Consider the following 20,965-nt stretch of genomic DNA (forward strand, 5'->3'; position numbering starts at 1 on the left):
TTTTTTCTTTTTTTCATGTTTATCAGTTTCCATGTGCAAGGCCCACATTACTTGAGGATGAAATAGCAACAACTTCCCCTGTTAGATCTAGAACTATTATGCCTGTCCCTAGCTAGATTCTCTTGTTATTGGTCAAACCAAAAATACTGTAAGAACAGCTTCTTTCATTTCACAGTATTTCAACCAGAACAGGGAAATGACTGCTGTTTAAAAATTACAGACTTTTTAAAGGAAATTTAAATAGATCTTCCATTGGAGATCATTTTAAAATGGGTCATGCTTGAGAAAAGGAGTTTGGGTACTATATTTCAACCATAATATGCACTGTACAAAGCATTTATATTGTGTTTTATGACTTTAGCATCTATTCCAAACTGACTGGCAGAAAAAAAATGTAGACACTAATGAAGATCTTCATTTTTCAACAACTGAAGCTTTTGAATAAGGTCACACTCAAGAGCAGTTCCAGTAAAATTAATAACATGGGTGATCATGTTATAAGCTTACAGAATCATGCAAGTCCTTGCACATCATGGCCTGGTGACTACAAGAAGTTACAAAGTAAATACATTAAATAATTTGATCTCTTGTATTATAAAGGGGGAGTCTGAAGGAATAGAAAAGATCATTAAACAACATGTTATCCTTAAACTAGTACAAATATGAAAATGCAGAAACCACTTTGGCTTCATCAGGATCGTGTGTTCTAGTCACATAGGAGGAACTTGTTTTCTAGGCTACACTTCACTATTCTTTGGAATGTGACAAAAAATACAAAAGAGATCATAATCTCCAGTTATACCTGGTGCATCTGACACTCTGAAACAAAGTTTTCAAATGGATGCTGCCAACATACAGAATCTGATTATCTTTTACAAAAGCAGGAATCTGTATCACTCCTAAGAGGAAATGAACTGGATACCTGGCTTTTAAATGATAATGATGAAATAAAAATTTCAAACATGTGTCCCCAAAAGAAGAAAGAGGACTGACAAACCAGGCAGTTTGGAAAATGAAGTTATTAAATTTAAAACCTTTTTATAAAAAGAAAATAGATAAAGGCCAACAGAAAGACCTGGTTGCTGCAAGAGGAGATCTCATCGTACAGCATTTTAGATAACACTTGTTCTTAATGAAAAGTGCAAGGTGGAGATTTGATGACAAGGGCCATAAACCTGATAGGATAATGTCCCTGATAGGATAATGTCCCATCAGTTCAGAAAGTGAACCCACAGGAAAACTGACCAAACTCACAGAAATTAAAGCAGCCATTAAACATTTTTTCACTGATATGCATTATTCCCAGATAAACAGAGCTAACATTGATGGCTTCCTCTGCAAATCAGACTGCTCTCATACGAAGATTTTAAATCCTTGAAAGCTCCAAAAATTAACTATTGTAGAAAATTTCCCGTGTGTATTCAGGATTTCACAAAAGTAAAATCCCCAGGGTCAATGTACAGAACATAATTTCTATAAAGCTGTTAAATGGTAACAGCCCTTCTTTTGACAAAATATTTTTAAGAGCTTTTAATACATAATACCTGTCAGCAAACCCACATGAAGAGACTACCTATGCATTTTGCAAAGTGAGTTGGCCTAGTGGAGACACTTGTTCTTACCAAAGCATTTTTAGTGGTAGGTGAACGTCAGACAAATTTAGTATACAGGTAACACAAAATCCTCAATGCTTGGATGTTTTTTTTAATCTGAAATAGAAATGCTTGGCATTTAAAAAAAACCCCTATCAGTTTGATGTCAGAGATAGGAAATGAGGATTCTGAATTAAAAATCAGCTCATCATCTCAAATGAACCAGTGAAAATGACACGTATGCATGTTCAGTATAGAGGAGTGAGACATAGGTTAACCAGGTGGTCAGAATTTTGCAGTGGAAATAATTGGATACCTTTGTCTGTGTTTAGTATACACATGGGACAGATAGATGTGGGAAGTGTGAATGACTGTAGGAGAGAACAGCAAATGCTAAGGCTCACTTGTACAGGTGATAATTTGAAAATGATAATCCCCCTACTGTCTAATAAACCGTCAGGAGGCTGAGGAGAGAATTTGATTCCTGGGCAGTTCAAGGACAAAATGAAAGTGAAAAATGGATCATGGTTTGAGGGGACAATGAAGGAGTCCTTGCACATCTCCAGCATTGAGGTTTGAGACACTTTGTGTGCTCAGGTCAGTTAGAAGCAAAAGAAAATATAAAAGACAGTGGAGTCATGAGAACATTTAAAATTGGTACCAAAGACCATAACAGTCTAATTTCAGGGACAATAGATTTGACAACACTCCCTGGTGTTACAATAACCCACAGAAAAAAGATATTCTATGTTTGGCCATGAAATAAATCAAGGGAGAGCATCAAATATTATGAATCAAGATAAACATGATAATTATTGTATAGTCTTACTATATTTTTACCAGTTTGCAGATTATCAGCATAAATCTAATTAAAATAAATATTTCTTAGTATATGAGGTTTAAATAAGAAATGTTATAGGGAAAAAAAGAGTCAAATTTACAAGAGCACTGTATTAGTTGGTAAAGCTCCACTGAGAGTCAATAGATATATAGGTTCTTAGGAACTTCTAAAAACAGTTGAGTTTCTTCAGGAAGCATTACCGTATCTGTTTGTTTTTTTGCCTGTTTGCTTTTCTTCCCTTCCCTTTTCTAGAGCCAAAGGAAGGAAGAGAAGAGAATTTCAACATTAATGAAGTTTAAATGTTAAAGAGCCATCTGTGGAACCCTTCCTCACCAAGGTGAGCAGCTTGCAAGAAGCTATTCCTTTGATCCAGCTTGACTGTACTTGTAAGGACATGAACACAGCTTATGCAAGTGCATATCCTGTTTGCTGCTATGGCTAACACCTGCTACCCTCAAAAGCAGAAGGAAGCCTGAAACATCCAGTTATTAGATAACTTGCCTGGAAGAGAACTTCCCAGTCTTTGGTTGGTTGTTCTAGCTGGAAACATGAAGGTTACATTCCTATGTAACATTATTGGTATTTTAAAATCCTTATTTAAACAATTCCGGATACTCTCTTTAAATCAGATCATTAGTAATATTGCTGTGGTAAAAAAATGAGCTCTGCATGCTTGACTATGGGTTGCATGAAACAAGTATTTCTCTTTATCAGTTTTAAATTTTCCCATAATTGTTCCTTTTACACTTAATATATTTTAACTTTCATTTAGTAATTGACTGAAGGATAATAAGAAATTATTTGTTTTCTTCATACTGTTTAACCACAAGAAAGCTCTCAATATGTACTGTATCTTATTCTTTCCTTTTATACATAAACACACACACAAATAAAAATGGAGGAATTATGTTTATTCTTTTAAAAAACAATTGTTTGTATAACTCCCTGGGGAAAACTGCCTCTGCAGGGGTGGATTATTTATAATTCGATGCTCCTTTGTAACTCATATTTTCTTAATTATGCAGGATCCAGAGAACACACAAATTAAGATAGGCACAGATAATACATTTTATTGAACAGAATTCTTAGCATCGTCTCTTAGATATTTCTCTATGACTGGATTCACAGTTGGATGGTTTACCATTGCAAACAAGGAATGGGACATGCTCAGTAAAACCTTAAATATCACTCCATTAGGCCCAGCTCCACATTGACTTCGAAACTGTTATACAGCTTTGAACCAATCCATTTATTATTATTTACTCACTAGCTACTCTACATTACGCTGTAATTAGTTCAGACACTACAGTGTCTATGGCACATATAACCAAACACTAAAGTGTCATTATCATTATTTTCCCCAATTTATGTAGCACTACAAATATAAAAATTCAGATGTAATTATACCCCAGTAATTTGGAGATACGTATTTGTGGTCACAATCTTATATCTACTGTGGTTCAAATTGCAGATTCTCCCCTTCAGTTGTGTGTTTGTGCCACATTCTACTTAAGCATACTGACCTCCCCATGCAGAAGTACAAACAGGGACAATGTGGGAAATCTACTGTTTCCCTTCTCTTTTCGAAAGAGATGACAAGAGGCAGCACAGTTGTGAGGAAGCTGGCCATTTTGAATCTTGACTTCAGGAGGCAATAAGAAATATGCCAAAACCAAGGTAGTTGTCTGTTTAGCAGCATGTTTCATTTGATTTCAAGAATAAGAAAAGGCATCCAGAAAGCAAAACAGTCAAAGCTGAGTCATCAGAGCCCCAAATAATCTAATTTCCTGTGGAGATTTTTTCCACAGCTAGGCCTGTTCATTGAAATTTAATTTGTCTCTGGCTCACATGAATTTTGTCCTGAGTGAAATTATTTGCATTGTTCTAGAGTGGTGTTTTTCAACCTTTTTTTTCATTTTTGGATCCCTAAACCATTTCAAATGGAGGTGCAGACCCCTCTGAATTGTAGGTATGGGTATTCACATACTTTTGATTGATCATAGTCATCTTTTGTGGACTCATTACATATAGTCTGCAGATCCCCAGGGGTCTGTGGACCATAGGTTGAAAACCACTGTCCTAGAGGAGCACAGTATTAAATGTTGATCATTAATTGAGGTACCAATTTACAGGATCCAGAGAACACATGATTTTTTGTGATATCCTTGAATCACCTGTGGAAATGGAGATAGGATACATGATATCAGATACATTTTGAAGAAGATGACAAGAAGATCCACAGCTGAGGGTTTTCAGGACAAAATAATTCCTGCTATTTTTGGTCATTTTTGGGGTGGTAGACATTCCAGAGAGACAAGGAATAGATACCCTCTGACAAAAGAACTAAGATGAGTTGATGATGAAACCGCACTATTGCAAGGAAGGCAGAGAGGGGCTGCCAATCTGTGAGAACTAGAAATCATTAATGACATGGAGAATAATTTATGTTTCCGTGCAAGCACCATGTAGGATTTCTCTCCCTTGTTTTCAAACTGTCATTTCTGTTTCCCTTCCATTACACTGCAGGTTCTTGGGCACTATGTCATGTCTGTATCAGAACTTATACCAGAATGGAGTGATCTCAGTTTATGAAAGCTACTGTCTCTGGTTTTGCTCTTGGCACAATGACCAGAACTTCTGTAGTAGATGAATCATAATACCTTAAATTGCCTGTACCTACTTCAGGCTGGATCCCTCATTTCTCATGAAGGGTAGGTGCAGACATACTGTGACTGTAGATCAGGAGTGGCTGGTGCACACAATCACCAGTGCCAAGAGCCATGTATAGAAAACAAACTAAGTAACTGTGGAGAGATTAGTGGGTGGGATTGGGATGGGTGGGGGTGGCAAGCAAGACCATAGTGGTGTTGGCGAGTCCAGGGAGATTGTTAGGATTGGGGAGGACTGGCAACTCTGGGTGGGGAGGTCTGCAGGGTGCGGAAGCGGCAGAGAAGTAAAAATACCCTGGTCAGAAGAGCACAGCCCCAGAATTGGAGTGAGCAAGCCAAGACAATGCGGATTTGAACCCAGGATGACCAAAAGACATAGGATGGATTTTCAACATCTCCACACCACTGGTCAGACATGAACCCCAACCCAACCTGGTTCGCAACCTGAAGATATTAATGAGGAGTCAGGTGACCAGGGGGAACCATGAACCCTTGATTAGAGGGCTATAAAAACCCCTCCTACTTCCTGTGGGACTTGTTCCAGCAACATTACTTCTGTATGTGCTCCTTGGATCTTTTCCCTATTCCAACCCTGCTCCTGCCTTCTTCCTGTTGCTCCTGCCTGATCCCAGCCTCAACACAACCCTTGCTCCTGCTTTTTTGGAACTCCTAGCTCTGATTTATCTTCCTCCTTGGCTACAATACTGCCTTAGGCTTTGACAGGAAGACCTAGACCTTGACTCATACCTGGTGTGACCTTGGCCGGCTTATGGTAATTCACTGAGGCTCCTGTTAGATGTGAAAAAACAAAACAAAACTCATTACCAGAAGAGGAAGCACTTTAGTTTGACCTGGGCCCCCTGCATTGTATAAGGATTGGGAGCTTCAGTAGGACTTTTTGTAACTTTTTTCTAAAGCTGATTCAATCATCTATTAGATAAAAGCACCAGAAAGCCCCATTGAAGTGACTGATCTATATAAATGTTGGGCAGGTCAAACTAACGCGATGCATTTTCTGGGTATATATTGTGGTCAGAGTGAGAGTGCTCTGAGCTGAAAGTAAAGTGCCAGGTTTTTTTTTTCCATGTCTGCAAGCAGCCTGAGTGACCAGCAACAGCCTGGTTGATCCTAACAACTTTCTGGGCTCTCCAAAGCGTCCTAGGGCTATGACCACCTGGAGCTGTGGATCCCACCAAGGTGCCCTGGTCCATGGAGGATTTCATGGCCATTTTACCTGCTCTGTGCCCCTGAATGGGATCTCTGCAGGCCCAGAATTAGTCTCTACAGACTCAGGTGGTCACTCTACAACAAGAAAATGCTACCCTGAAGCTACAGCCTGGCTCACCTGCACCAGGCATGGTAGCCACCACTCCAGATTTCCCTGAGCCTAAAGTTCCCCTGCCATAAAGCTTCCTTGGGGACCCTCAACAATTTGGGGAGGGGAACGGGGGTTGTCAAACTATGTCAATTACTATTTGTCCTGTGCTTCCATACCTATCCAACTGACAAGGTCAAGGTAGGGCTTGCAATTAGCCTATTAATGGGGTCCTGGCCTGGGTCTCCTCTGTTGCAAGGCACTAATTCCCTTCTGGAGGACCTCAAGGGGTTTCTTAAGGCTATGTAAGCTGGCCCCTTCTGGTCATACACTGCTTAAATAGTTCTGAACACCCTAAGGCAAGGTCTTCAAATGGTCAGCCACTATGTAGCTGCAGATATGCACTATGTACTATGTGCAGCTGAGTTCCAGCAATTAGCTGGAGACAGACTGGAACAAGGGTTCACAGCTCTTCCACTTTGGTCAGGGGCTTAATGAGGATGTGATGGATCCGCTAGCCTGACTGGAAGCTCCCACCTGCCTAGGCTTACTCTTTGATCGATGTGTTCACATAGACCACCACTTCTTAGAAAGAAGGCTAGAAAGGTCTTGAGCCCCAAGGAAGGATCCTCTAGGTATGATTCATGCTCCACAATCCTTGGTGGGGAGTATAGAGCTGGAGGAGGAATCCCTGAAAGTCAGTTGTGGGTGACAGTGGCTATCTCAGACAGAAAGAAAAAGTCAATGGTACTTAGGCCTCTACCTAAACTGTGGTGGGACAGGCTTGCCCTCCCAAACACTGGGGTATGGTATCAGTGGGAAACTGCTTGCTTGTAATAGAGGGGTCCTGTCTGAATGAGGCACTATGCCCTCAACAACTTTTACAATTGGAAGAGTAAAAGGTGCCCCTGGACATCACCGCTTCTGTTAGCCCTGTACTTTTCTAATCTTGCTGTGGCTAAGGTCCAGAAGATTGCTCTGGTAGACTCTGGGGTCTGACAATTTTATGGACCAGGACTTTGCCAGAGCAAACCACATCCCTACTGTGTGCAGAGCCAACCCCATGACTGTTGAATCAATTGATAGCTCCCCACTAATTTTGTGGCCCAGCACCCTAGAGACAGCTCCTGTCTTGGTTTGCTTACCAGGGTCACCACAAAGTATTGCAATTTGGCTTGATTCATTTGGCCCATGACCCCAGGATACTGAGAATGACCCGAGTACCTTCATGGCCCTCAAATCCTCTGGCTATCTGAAAACATTCATTCCAGTTCAGCCTACTGTCAGAAGGTTTTTCTAACACCCATAGAGGCTGTTAATGCACTGATTGGTTGCAAAGCCATCCTGTAGGAAAACATATATGCTTAAACACTTGGATGCTGTGGCTACCCAGTCAGTGATTTTCTGCAAGGATGGGGCCTACTCATGTTCAAGTAGTTGAGGTTCACTAACTGGGGGCTAGTGCCTTCCAACAGGGAGGAAAGTTTCTAAGTTACCCTCTCAGCTAAATATAGGGACCTGGCATACATTTTCAGCAAGAAAAATGCTGGTGTCTTACCACCCCACAGGCCATTTTACTCCAGGGGCTGTGGTTTCTTTTGGCCATCTGTATTCACTCTTGGAGTTGTAACAAGTTCTGTTGGACTACCTACATAAAAGCCTTGCCAAGAGGTCCATCCAGCACATGACCTCCCATCTGGGGCCCCCATCCTCTTTGTAAAGAAAAAAGATGGGTCCCTTCATCTGTTCATGGACTACTATGCCTAAAACAAAGTCACTTTGTGTAACTGGTACCCTATCCCTCTCATTAATGACACCTTTGAGAGATTGGGATAAGCACCAGTTTTCACCAAGCTGGACCTAAGGGACCTATAATCTGGTTCTCATCTGTGAGGGTCACCAGTGAAAAGATTACGTCCTGGTTGGTATGGGTATTTCAAATATCTGGTGATGCCTTTCAGCCTATGAAATGCCCCGGTGACCTTCCAACATTTCATAAATATTTTCCTGGATGTACTGGACCAGTTTGTGGTCATATATTTGGATGACCATTTTCTCAGAAACCCAGGAAAAGCATGACAGGCATGTCTGCCTGGTCCTAAGATGACTGCCAACACCACCTGTGTGCTAAACCTGAGAAATGCCAATATGATGAGAACTTAGTAGAATTTCTAGGGTATATTATCATCCCAGAAGGGCTATGGATATAACCCCACAAGATAGCTGCAGTACAGGAATGGGGTCCCAAGGAAGTGCATGAGGCAGAGATTTCTATCCAGTATTTCTCCAAATTGGCAGCACAATTGCCCATCTCAAAAAACGGGGTTCCATTCCACTGGTCCCCTAAAGCCCAAGCACCTTTTGATTCCTTGAAGCAGGTAGTCACTTCTGCTCCCATTCTGAGCCATCCCCCTGCCCCATCCCTTCCTTTTCTAGTTGAGGCAGACTCATCTAATTATGCCATTGGAGGAGTGCAAACATACTACTCAAGACACAGCCCATCTCTTCCTGGTGAACACCTTCCAACTCTATGGGATACCTAATAGCCTTGTGTAAGTCTGAGGCCTCCAGTTTATATACCACTTATGGTGAGAATTTCTGTGACTACCAAAAATACAACAGCATTGTTCCTCCACTTACCATGCACAATCTGATGGCCAAAGTGAGTAAATCAGGTTCTGAAGCAACACCTTCACTGCTTTTTGAACTACCATCAGGATGATTGGGTACCCTCCTGTCATTTGCAGAATTTGCTTATACAACTTAGATCGTGCCTGCCACAACACTGTTCATTCTATACCAATTATGGATTCCACCCATGTCTTCAGTCATTCCTGTCTGTTTCCTCACCAACCCCTGCTGCAGCAGAGCTAGTGAATCACCTGCAAAAGGTCTGTGTGGTTCTAAAATGGCATTTGAAATGGGACAAAGAGGTGTATATGTGCTCTGTGGCCTAGCATTGTGAGGAAGTCCCCTTATGCAAGGGGACTGAGTGTGGCTATTTGTGCAGCATCTGAGATCCACCCATCTTTCTTCCCAGCTTGATCACTGATACTTAGGCCCACACTGCATCTCAGTGCAGGTCAGTCTGGTGGCCTTCCAGTTGCAACTGCCTGAGTCTTCAAGGGTCCATCCTGTTTTTCATGTTTCCTTATTAAATCATTACAGAAAGAACCCATTTCCAGGCTGTGGCTTGTCCCCACCTCTACAAGCCATAGTTCAAGATGAGGAAGAACTCATGGTGAAGTAGGTCCTTGACAGAAAAAGGGTACAGGGGAAGTTCCATTACCTTATTGACTGGGATGGCTATGGGCCAAATGATTGCTCCTGGGAACCAGCAGAAAACATGCATGACCCAGAATTGGTCTGAGCCTTCCATCAGGCCCATTACAGCAAGGCAGGCCCTAGAGTGCTCATGGGTTGCCCTAGGGGACATGGTAGTGTTAGAATCATGGGGATTTGAAGAGCAGGGTGGCCAGGCCTTAACTCCACCATGCAACTGGTGATATGTGAGCCCCAGCCCAACCTGGTTCCTCTCATAAGGATATTAACAAGGAATCAGGTGATGATGGGGAACCAATAGGCCCTGCAAGCCCCTTATAAGAAGGCTATAAAACCCCTATTTCCTTGCCTGTTTGTGTCCTTGCATCTCTGCCCTGCTTCTGGTTTGTTTTTGTTGCTCCTGCCTGATCCTAGCCTCACCATAGTTCCTGCCCCTGCTCTGTTTGAACCTTTGGGTTCTGATCTACCTTCCTCCCAGACCATGATACTGACTCAACCCTTGGCCTGAAGACCCAGAGATTGACTCATACCTGGTGTGATTCTGGCCTGCTTAAGGTAATTTGGTGAGTGACCACCTATGGCCTTACTGATCCTGAAAGGATCTAGCTCTGAATGCGTGCCGATGTTCAGCAGATCAGGCTAATCTGTTCCCAGTCTAATTTAGTTCACCTCCTCAGGTGACCTAATTTAGATTGGGCCAGCCATTTATTTATTTATTTATTTGCTTTTGTTCAACTTCCCTGAACATATGCACAGATCTGCACTTAGATCTACCTAACCCCAGTTGGACTGATGTATGTATAATGCCTGCATGTACTCTAACTGTCCAATGCAATGACCATAATACATATCAGAGTACAGCTATAGTATACTTGTGAGCATTTCCTCACTGGTCTCTTAATACTTTTAACTCTTCTTTAGCTGTTATATTTATAGCCATTTCTCAAATACTATTTTTCCCCAGCTGACACACTACAGAATACCCCATTTGTCCATTTGTTATTCCACATAAGTTCTGTTCACAGGGCACTTTTATATGTGTTCTGATACATTCTGATAAGAACACATTGGTGCAGACTTAATTAATCACATTGTGCCACACAATTTGGAAATGATTAATCAAGTCTGCTGGAGCATTCTAATCAGCATCCCCGCATTTGAAAATGGTGGTAGGAGTGCTTTAATGAGCTTTAAATGCTCCTGCTGCTATTTTGAAATGCAGGATGCTGAATACATGAGGTGCTGTGGGTATTTTAATTAGAGCAGCTCCTGGGAACCGCTCTAATAAAAATGCCCTCCACCCTGAAGCATGTGTATTGTGTAGAGGTGCCCACAGTGCTTAGATTACAACTCTGAATCCCTGTTCTGCCTAAACTGAAAAATATCTGGAATTTATCAAGGATGATGATAACTACAACAATGGAGACTAATCTTCTGTAAACATATCTATTGTTTTCTTGCTTATGCAGTATTTGCTTGAATAAATATGGATAACAAGAAATATTTTCATATGGAGACTTTCAATAAAAATGAATGGATTTTACATAAGCTCATCATTCTCAGGCCTCATTAGAAGAGCTTTACCCAGCCTGACAATTAACTGTAAAATGGTCCCTTAGAGAATGTTTTATATTTAGAAATTTCTATACACCTTCTTTAGGGCATATGCATAAACAACTTTTTAAAAATTGCATCAAACTACTGTGATATTCTGCACACTTTCATCAGCAAATAGGCTCATTTGGTACAGGAATTTACTGATGTTTTAAAGACATACTTTCATGGTAAAATAATATTTTTAAATCATATTCTCATTTATTATAAAATGAATACCTTCTAGTATTAAAATGACAGTTTTAAAAAAATCTAGTATCCTCCATTCTCATTATGGTCAGTGAAATGTATGGGTTTCAATAATGGCAAAAATTTACCTGTAATTTACTTATCTCCTTTGAGCACATTTTACATTTCTCTTGACTTGATCAATGACATAAACTAGTAAACTAGTTGGTTTTAAATGAATTTTGTGTTCATATCTTCATTCATTCATACAATTATGTAATTTCAGGTTAAAGAGAAAAAGAACGTTTACATTTTTTTTTTAAATTCTGTTTCCTCTGGAAGTTAAAAAAAAAGGAAATATTTCTGCTGTTTCTGGATTCCACTGAAGGTTAATTCATCTAACATGTGAACAAAAATGGACCTAATGTTCTTATTACAGCTTTGAACTCACTCCAAGACTTTTTAGATTTCTGAATCTACTTGCTATCTTGAACCTTAGTGTTACAATTCTCCATGTTTCAATGCTTGCCTGTACATGAGGGAAAACATCAAAAGGCTGGAGCATAGCTCAATTAGCTAGTGAGTTCAACAATAGCAGCAGCAAAAAAATGAATAACAGGCAACTCCAATTATTATTTTTGTAAACCAAGCTGCTTGCTTCAACTGTATTTGAAATGGGGAGTATTTGTTGAGGAAAAGGTAAAGTCTCTTTTTATTTGCTGTTTCTTTCCTGAGGAATGGCATTCTATCAGCAGCTGGGTCATGCCTTTATCCACTCCCTCGTGCGGCCGCTATACACTGTCTAATGATCCCCCATGGTCCCTCAATCCTCCATCCCTATTTTTCAGTCCTCACAATTTGGACATGATTCTTCCAGCTAACAGGGCACAGATGTTACGCACCTTGAATCTGTGCTGGGTGAGGTGTTATCAGAAACCTATGCATTTATTCGTGTTCTCCCCAGAGGAGGTGAGGGGGAGTTTATTGGCTACTGCAGGGCCTCCAGACATTGCTGGCTTCAGAACTGGTCCTTTTCATTACATTGCAGCTCAACTACAAAGGGACATTTACTCCTTTATTGGTATTTTTTTTGACAAACATCGAAGTATTTCATGATATTTAAAGATACATCAAATGAATTGCTAGAAGGTAGATCTTCTTCCCGTCTCTCTTTAATCCAGTTTGTTCCAATAAAATGGGCTGCTGGATTATTCTATTATGTTACATTTTGTTACTACATGACTGTTCAGAGAAATGTTTATTTCTGCTGACAGAGAGGGCCTTAGGGGTGGGCAATATGGGCAACCACCCAGGGTGCCATGGAACAGAGGATGCCACACATGCAAGATATGACTTGGCTCCCATCAGTGAATGTCCATTTTAAGGATAACAAATTTGGTGGGAAAAAATAGAAGAACAGTTCTTAAAGTAACTCATCCTAATTTATGTTGGAATCTGAAGATCAGACCAAATTGGGTATATAGAATTTAGATTTGGATTGGCAGCCAAGACCTAGAGTAGAGCACTGGCATCATAAGTTTATTCTGGTTGGTCTCAACCAAGGAAAAGGATTCATAAATATTGCTCTAGATGCAGCCCATAGGTAGCCTTTCAGGTTAGTCCTCAAAACATTTTTTTTTCCCAACAACTATTTTGTTGAGTCAGAGGAAACTAGAAATAATTGCCTCAAACTAAATAAGTGAAAACTGTTATGTGAACCAAGGCTCAAGAATGTCAAAATGATGGTAGGAAAATTGTGAATATCTTTCTTCCTTGATAATATGGATATTTAAAACTATGTAAGAGTATAACACCATTGGCACTGTTAAGGTATGGCTATAAGCATCCATAGACACTTACTCTCATGAAACTACACTTTATTACTAATGAAGGAGAGGTACAGTCTGTTCCTTGGGGAATGTCATAAAGAAACACCTATCAACATGATACAGTATTTTGAAATATAATCTTTTGCTGGAGCAGACAAACTTCTAAAATGTGCATTTTCGATGAAAGTAAAGCCTTCAAAACTGGCTGGCCAAAGTGATCTAGAAATCTCATGAGAACAGGCTCAAATGAAATTTTTACCATTACTTTGCAGCTGATCAGAGGAGAGATAACAAATAAAGACCACATAAAGTATATACAAATATTATTATAGAGAATTTTGTAAATTAAGAATTTTATAACACATATGAACTCAACATAGAAGAAGAAAAGAAAAACTGTAATTCTGAAACACAAATGCAAAAGATTAATTTTCTACACAGAATGAATAACTTCAGCAGTATGTATTATACTTATACCAAGTTCAGTTCTGAGTAAAATACTGCAAATTCACAAGAATGAATTTTTGTTTGTTAATTTTTAACTTTTATTATACTATCATACACTTTTCAGCTACCTGATGTGTTACCTCAACATGTTAACTTATTCCTTTCTTCTCAATTGTTCCTCATAAAAGGAAAGCTTCTTTCCTGTAACACCTCATTTCCTTGAATTTAAAATTAACCTTGAAATATGTGGTAAATTAATTAATGCTGACAGTGACATTTTTCCAGACCAAATACCATTTTCTAGCTTCTTAATTTCTTACTACTGTTGGGCTAAATCTTCTTTCAGCATAACTATTAATATCATAAAGTGTCTAGAGTCCATTTAACTCTTGGGTTTGGATCACAATGATTAAAATGGATAAAATTACTTTCAACCAACTCTATACCCTCATATTTGGTTCTGTACAGCCATGAGCAATAGAACCTTATTCCAAATACGGAAACTGAGATTTTTACGTTTCCCCATTTCCTCAGGATTTGGAACAAGTGCAGGTTGAATATCCACAGGAATGAGGAAAGGAATTCCCAGGGTTCTCCTTGCTAAATTGTCTTATCTATTGTTTGGATTAAGGAGGGGATGATGGATGCTTTTTCTTCTCTTTTTCTAGACAAATGACCAGCAACCTCTTCTCCTCCCATGGGTCCTCACAGCTGAGGATAGCCCTTTGAAGGTAAAGGAAATACTTTTTCTAACCTGGAAGTAGGCAGGGATAAGCATGACTTAGCATGAGTAAGGAGAGTAGAATCTAGTCCAAAACGAGAGAAATCGCTGCCACTGGATAATGGATTGACAGTGACCTATTCAGTGCATATACAAGCTATAGTGAGGCTGAGGCTTCACATATACCAGGTTTAAAAAACCAGTAGATATCCCAGAAGGCTATCACTAGGGTGATCCTTTCTTGTACCAATCCCTCCCTGGTCTTCATTAATCCAGAAGAGAAGACAGTTACTTCAGTCATTTACAGGCCATGATTACTCTGGTCTCCCTCTGCCCTGTCTATGCCAGATGATACTAGATGCAGGGGTCTGCGTTGCAAAAAAGGGGGACATTTCAGGACTGTGAAATGTACCCTTTATCCGAGTCTTAACGTGAAATTTGGGCAAATGCAGAGGGAACTGTCAATCAAGCCTGGAAAGCTTGAGTTATGTGATTTACATGAAAATCTATAGCTGTCATGATAGCAGAGAACAGCCTGAAAACATTACCTCCTACAGGGTCCAAAATCCCAATCTCAATTTTTTAAAAATATAAATTTTTTAATTGCTAATGATTTGGATGGATTTGGATTTCAGCAGTTTAAAGGCACTATTTATTCTTTCTTCTTCTTTTATTTAAAATATGGTAATTAGAAACTGAAGGTGTTTCCTGCTACCCCAGGATCTAGTCATCATCATGTAGTTCTTTCTCACATCTCACTTGCTAATTTTTTTTGCAATTTATTTTAGAGTCTGGATTAATCCTTGGTAGAATTCATTGATTCTGAAAATGAGGAGTCCTCAAGTTATCATTTAAATAATGAAAACAGGCCTGTTAGTTGAGAATATATTTTCAGTGTGGAAAGGCATAGGATGTATTTCTTCTGAGTCTTTGATACATGATGACTCACCTAAACAGGTGTTAAGAATCTGCCTGAGCTAAAGGTAGCTCTGGATGCCTTTGTACTCAAATCAATAGCTTCCTCACTTACCCAAAGGGGAATTACAGATTGCATTAGGGCAGTAGCTCTCCTTCCAGGCTGCAGGCTACTATCCACATCTGTTCCTGACTAAAGGCAAGATATCACAGCTCTACAAACTCTAAAAATATTGCCATGGTAATTAATAACATTTTGTTCTGAGAGCAATGGCTGAATTTTTTTAAAGGAAAATATTTTCTCTGTTCTTAAAACAAACAGATAAAGGAATGAATTTGCCTTAATAACCTGATTAGAAAGGCATTGTAGTTCAGCAGCTGCACTGTGCTCCATTTAGCTTAGAGTGCTACCTTGAAAAGAAGACAAAGGAAACATGATTGGAACAGAGAGCAATCAACAAAACAAGATGTATAGCAAATGTAATTGTTACAAACTTGATTCTGCTGCTGCAGAACTCCAATGAAGGTAGAAGCCAGACCTACATATTTATTTTTGTGCAAAGGCCTTACAAAGCATGTATTTTGTGCACATTTAGTTTGACATTTCTGAAACAGACCCCTCCAGGGTTCTTTCCATAATTAATACACATGATGTCTTTCAAGACATTGCATCCCAAACTTACCAGTGCAGATTTCTGACTGATATCTTTTAAAGCTTTTTTTTGAAGCTTTGAGAGAGCTTCAAACTCAACTTTCTTAAATGAACAGAGCTAGTCTAATTCCCTGTAGTTATCAGCTGACGGCTGAACACCTCCTTGATCATATTACAGAATACACCTCATTTTGTTCCTTTCCGGGCAGTTTAGTGTAGTTGTCAAAGTCATTAGAATATGCCTGCTAACAAAAGATGTTTCTTCTATTGTGTTTTCAGTCCTATTGTTTGAAGTTAGTACAACCCTGTTTGAAAACAGCAGTTTCCATAGGAACAGTTTTCCCAAATAAATCTTACATGGAGAAGTATGTCATAAATAATTGGTCTTATCCTGAGGGAACTGTTAAACACCCAAAGAAAATGCAAGGAGAGAGACAGAGAAAAGGCAAGCTATCAGAAAGGCACAAAGTGATGGCAGATTGGTAAAAGTACCTATTTTTTAAATCTCTCTACAATTCACTTTAAAATAAAGCTCTATAATTTCCCAGAATATTAAAAAACCCAGAGTTTGAAGTAGGAGCACATATTGATAATGTAACTTCTCTGAGATAGATACTAAAAGTGTCATTCATTTTTCTTCCTCTATTAATATTAGCTCTGTTTAAAGTACAAACTAGTAAAGCCACCATCATTTATAAGGTGGTCATTTTCTATAGTAAAGAGGACTTTAAAATATATTTTTGGTCCAGCACTTATGTTGCCTAATTTGCAGAAAAAATGAAATTGAAATGTGTTTTGGGCATATTTTAGAATATAAACATAAATTACAAAGAAAATACACAGTCAAATTCAAAAGGAAGCATTAATGGCCAACACTGCATTGTAACGTATTTTCATCAATGACATGTTAATGAACTGTGAGACAAAAAGGAAAACTATACACATGCCCACATTTAATACCCCATCTTCCTGTGAGTAAACGTTATGGGTATTCTTACCCATGAATCCCTCAAACTGGGATACAAAAGAAACTATGACCCATCAAATCTCAAAGCCAAGTAGAGCTGAGTGGTTCACTATTGGACAGGAGGAACCCAACTGCTGTAGAGAAGGCAACAAGTGTTGAGAGAAATAAATGGTCCTTGTGATTCTCAATAGGCAATACAGGTTTTCCTCCCTTTATGCGGGTTCTGTCTGTGCGACTTCACTCTTACGCGATGACCCTGTTTATACCAAAAATTCATTCCATCTAAGGTAGATTCACTCTTATGCGATCAGTGTAGTGGAAGCCCACAGTCAGCTGCTTTGTGCAGTGCATTGGGGGAGTGATGTGCACCAAATTATTGTCTCCTGTGTGGATCTGTGCTCCTCTCTTGTTGTCTGCAACACGTGTTTCTGTGGTTGCCATCCCTGTCTTCTTAGCATCCCTCTTGCTTATCTCCTATCCTGCCTGTACCTCCTACCAGTGACGTGGAGTTTGACACTGAAGACCCTTCACCATCCTCTCTACCACTCTGTGCTCGTGTGTACTGCCTGCTGTTGGTGAATACCAAAATTGTCCTGTAAAAGTGGTAGAAATGGGTCTGGGGGTCAGTACAGTCGAGGTCTTGGAATGTATCCCTTTTTGTTACATTGTAAAGTGGGTTCCCTTTGTGCGAAGTTGAGTTATGTACTGTTTTCCAGGAACACATGTACAGGATAAGGCGAGGGAAATCTGTCCTATTGTATCAGAGATAATCCTGAAACAATGCTTCCATGGTTTTAGAGGTCACCATCTGTCAGTTTTCAGAAAAGAGATAAAGTAGACCATTTTTGGTCTTTAAGAGACAATCTACTTTCCTTAAGTATCCCAGCATGGGTAACTATATTCATTCTTCCCAAACTGTCCACTCTACTTCTAATTTAATATAGAATCATTTCCTTCCGATTCAAATGCAGAATCCAAAGACCACATGCAGTTATCTACTTGCAAACTACAATGCTATACACCATTCTGTATGTGTATTGATGTACACTGTGCTTTGTAGATTGTTCTCTGTTCAGGTCATGTCTCTTTTGTCTTCTCTCAAGACTGAATTTTAAGAAAAAATGACATAATACAGCTGCTGAGCTACAAATCCTTTTTTTAACTGAGAGGCATAATGAAAACACAAACTTTTGATATATTCTTAAACTTATTTTGATAAAATTTTGAGTGCATTTGTTTGGAGAAATATTTTGAACTTAACTTTTTTCACAATTGTATTGTTTCTTAGTTACTTTTAGAGGCCTAATTTTGATTAACTTTGCCTATAAACCTCAACCAATGCAGCTTCCAAATAGTAGTAAAAGCCCTAAGTAAAATCTTGACTTTAGTGACTTTAGTTGAATCAAGATTTCATCTACAGGGTTTTTGTTTACAGCCATGGATAACTCCAGAGCACAATTCTGAGAAGGTCTGTGGCTATCTCTAGAAAGTTCGTCTGGAAAAAAATATGCTCATCAAATAATTTGAACTGTTTCTTCTCTGTTTCTGATTAAGCTAGCAGAATAATCATTGAGGCAATTCTTCTGAATGACATTTTTACTCCAGCTTAATTTCTCTCAGAACCAGCTAACAAGAAACTTATTTCCATTGTGCTACCACTTAGGAAAATGGTGTGGCTGGCTAGTTTAGGGTATGTCATCAATTCAAATAAGATATATAGTCAGGCTATAAAGCATCTGATGTGATGCATGTTATATCCTCTAGAAAACTGTCTTTCTGCAAATGAGTAATGTTTCTAAACCATTGAAAGATTGTGATTATACTGTTTTTCCTTTGTAAATCTGGTAAATCAGCCAAGTCTGGTTCACCAGAACTCAGAGAAGAACTCTAACTTACACAATGGGAGTGCAGCACCAAGCTCCGCTACTCCACCCAGGGTAATCTGCCATGCATCAGAGTGCATGTGGAATGGGAGTTCCTTGGAAACAAGTAGCAGCGGTGCACAAGGTGTGCCGCTGCTACTTGTCCCCAGGGAAACATACATTCCTGCTCATCTGGACATGCCTTAAGGTTCCATACAGTGCTAGCATGTTTGCTTTTACTCCTTTAAAGTAAGGTTAGGTTCAGTGGAACTCTATTTACACCAGATAGACACTGACTCTAGTTTGACTCTGTTAAAACTTTAAATAGCTTTTGATGTAAAATCTTCAGAATAATAGACTGTATTCTGGGATAGGGAGGGTGACATCTGAAATAATCCCTCCTCAGCTAACATAGGGTTTTGGAAGAGCGATGGTTGATTTTCAGGGTATTTTTAAATGGCAGATTAGGTAATCCTTACAGCCTCTGTATTGTGAAACATCATGGAGTTTTGTCACAAAAAGAAAAAGGTTGCAGTATGCAACATGCAGTAAAAAGTGGAAGATAGACCTGTTGAAAGGTCTGGGTAAGCATCAGAGGGGAGAGCAGCATGGGGGTTTCTGCAATATGCCACCAAACCAGGAAAAAGAGGTAAATTAAGACTTTTTTAAAGGGACGTGGGAGGGAAATACTGCAGTGCACAAGCAGTCCATCAAATTATTGGAGTGTGCTGTGAATGATATTTGACATAGATGGTAGAGAGGCCAACTAAGGGGGACCCTTTTTTCCACCTACAGCTGAAAGGTAACTTAGGTGACAGTGACCACAAAATGAGAGAGTTTAAGATCCTCAGGGCAGGAATGAAGGAGAACAGCAACAACAAAAAAAGACACTGGACTTCAGAAAAGCAGACTTCAATCAACTCGGGGAACTGCAGTGAAAAAAAGTCGGGCAGGGCACAGTCCTGGACCCTGCCCTGTGGGGGCAGCCAGAGCATCTGCAGGGAGCTGGATTGGGCTCCTTCTGGTAAATGTGTGTGTGGGGGAGGGCATGAGGTCAGTCTGACCGCAATACCTGGAAAGATCATTGAGTAGATCCTCAAGGAATCTACTGTGAAGCATCTAGAGGAGAACAAGGCATTTGGGAACAGCCAGCATGGGTTTGCCAGGAGCAAGTCATGCCTGACCAAACTGATTTCCTTCTATGATAGGATGACAGGGTCTGTGGATGGAGGGACAGCAGTGAATGTGATATACGTTGACTTTATCTAGGTGAAGTCCCCTGACATTTTCATTAACAAGCTAAGAAAATACAGACTAAATGAAAGTACTTGCAAAGTAGCTACGTAACTGGTTGGGTCATCACGCTGAATGAGGGCTCAATATCTAGCTGGGAGGAGGTATTGAGTGAGTCCCCCATGAGTCTGTCCTGGGTCCAGGATAGTTAAATAACTTCATTAATGATTTGAACAATGGGATGGAGAGCATGCTTAGCAAATTTGCAGATGGCACCAAGTTGGGTGGAGTTGTAGCTACTCTGAAAGGCAGGACTAGGATCCAGAACAACCTGGATAGTCTGGAGAAAGGATCTTCAATCAGCCAAATGAAATTCAGCAAGGATGATTGCAAAATCCTGCACTTGGGATGGAATAACTGCATACAGAAATACAGACCAGGGAATGACTGAATAGGCTACAGTAGCACAGAGAAGGACCAAGGGGTTACAGTAGACCATAAGATGAATATGACCTAACAGTGTGCTCTTTGTGCAGAAAAAGCTAACAGCATACTGGGTTAGTTAACAGGAGTCTTATTTGCAAACCAAGGGAAATGATTCTATCATCCTGTTCAGAACTCATGAGGCCTCATTTGGAATACTGTGCCCGGTTTGGGTGACACACTTCAAGAAGGATGTGGACAGATTATAAAAGGTCTGGTAGACAGGGACAAATATTATTAGAGTCCTAGGGCACAAGCTAAATCTATTCCAACATAGAGGAAATGCAGCAAGAAGGCACAGCAGCCCTCCTGTCTCTCCAGAGACCTAGCGGACCTACTGTGGCTAAAAAGGAAAGCCTCCAAAGGATGGAGGAC

At 39.8% G+C, this 20,965-nt stretch overlaps 2 long non-coding RNA genes across 3 annotated transcripts in view; one reads left to right on the top strand and one right to left on the bottom strand.

Moving 5' to 3' along the window:
* Nucleotides 1-4,860: 4,860 nt before the first annotated feature.
* LOC109319902 overlaps nucleotides 4,861-20,965 on the top strand; it is a 47,041-nt gene continuing 30,936 nt past the window's right edge. The window contains exons 1-2 of one of the 2 annotated variants that reach the window (XR_002103664.1): nucleotides 4,861-5,144; nucleotides 14,426-14,488. This is a non-coding gene — a long non-coding RNA (uncharacterized LOC109319902). The remainder of the gene's footprint in view (nucleotides 5,145-14,425; nucleotides 14,489-20,965) is intronic. The other variant, XR_002103663.1, reaches the window with a different exon arrangement.
* Nucleotides 5,952-20,965, bottom strand: part of LOC109319903 — a 19,196-nt gene continuing 4,182 nt past the window's right edge. Inside the window, exons 2-3 of the long non-coding RNA XR_002103665.1 lie at nucleotides 10,723-10,728; nucleotides 5,952-5,962 (exon numbers count right to left, since the gene is read on the bottom strand). This is a non-coding gene — a long non-coding RNA (uncharacterized LOC109319903). The remainder of the gene's footprint in view (nucleotides 5,963-10,722; nucleotides 10,729-20,965) is intronic.

The sequence above is a fragment of the Crocodylus porosus genome, unplaced genomic scaffold (assembly GCF_001723895.1).
Source record: "Crocodylus porosus isolate Cpor-Errol unplaced genomic scaffold, CroPor_comp1, whole genome shotgun sequence".
NCBI lineage: Eukaryota > Metazoa > Chordata > Crocodylia > Crocodylidae > Crocodylus > Crocodylus porosus.